Here is a 1,562-nt window from a genome sequence, read left to right as displayed (position 1 = left end):
AAATAATAAGAAAAATCTAAATGTTTTTATATAAATATATTAAGTACTAAACATGACTTATGCAAAGTTTCATTGAGATTCACCATTAGTTTATAACAAATAACAAATTTTATTTATTTACTGAACAATTAATGTCTGCATCTTAAGATAATTTTACAAAAATATTGTTGAATTCCTAGAGTATTTATATAAAAAAATTGAGATTTTTATCATTTTATAATACATTTTCATATATTTATATTAGAGTACAAATTTTAAAAATATAACTGCTTATTTAAATAACTTTTGATCCAGATGGTCAATTGTTTCTATTTTTTTTGTATTATTATTAAATGAAATTTAGAATAGTCTGTAATTTTTTCAAGTAGTTCTTAACATATTGCATTTGCCTTACAATCTCCTTAAGTATTTTGCGTAATTTGCGTTAGAAGGAAAAAGTATAATGACCTATTTTTAATTTAAATTTATATGTACTATTTTTTTTTAAATTGGCGATTGTACCAATCGATACAACAACGTTTAAGTTTAAAATTTCGGCTTTAAGAATCTGTTTTTCTAAATTGCAGTACGATGATTTTTAATGGAATTATGAGCAATCATCTTCTTTTTGCTTAGCTCACGAGAGAGAGAGAGAGAGAGAGAGAGAGTTCTTCGCTTTTTATTCTTTTAATTAGTACTATAATTCACCGTCATATATCAGCAATTATTTAATCACAAACAAGTCTGGCGCAGTAATCAAATCAATATAACAGAATAAATTAAAATATTGTAAAACATGTGAATGCGAATGAGAAATGTATTAAAATATTTACCATGTAACAAAATTGTCCTCAATACGTGACTAATAAATAAACAATAAAAACGGTTGAGCATATGCCACACATTAGATCTTGTTAGTGAAATATCATTAATATATTCGTATATAGAATTAAAAGAATTACAATAATTATATCAGTTACAATAAATCAATCTATCTGATGACCATACCGAAGTTGATGCAGAGAAACAACAAAATGATTATTAGATTTTCTAATGTCGGCTTTATGTTCTTTAATTCTAGTTTTTAATTTTCTTTTTGTTTGTTTTCAAGATATAGGTGAGATTACAGTTTTTACATTTTCTAATTTTGTTTGTATAACGTTATGACAATATCTAATTAGGCATATACATTTTAGTTTGGTAATTATATCTTGATGTTAACGATCCTTGTAAATAATATTTTACATCGGTGGATTTTTTATCAATCGATAATTTCATCACACAACTAAATACTCAACAATATTAATTGAGTTTTTTATACTTTGACAACTTAAAAACTTTATTATATCTACTAATTGTAACTTTTATTTCGTAATTACTTATATCTTTATAATTTTATATATTGTGTTTATTTATACTGAAGATGGCCATCTTCAGGGCCGAAACGTTTATACTTTGATTTATTGTAACTGACATAATTATTGTAATTCTTTTAATTCTATATACAAATATATTAATGATATTTCACTAACAAGATCAAGTGTGTGGCATATACTCAACCGTTTTTATTGTTTATTTACCAT

This window comes from Trachymyrmex cornetzi, unplaced genomic scaffold (genome assembly GCF_001594075.2).
Source record: "Trachymyrmex cornetzi isolate Tcor2-1 unplaced genomic scaffold, Tcor1.1 scaffold772, whole genome shotgun sequence".
Taxonomy (NCBI): Eukaryota; Metazoa; Arthropoda; class Insecta; order Hymenoptera; family Formicidae; genus Trachymyrmex; species Trachymyrmex cornetzi.
The sequence above is the reverse complement of the archived record's forward strand: the minus strand, read 5'-3'. Positions refer to the sequence as shown.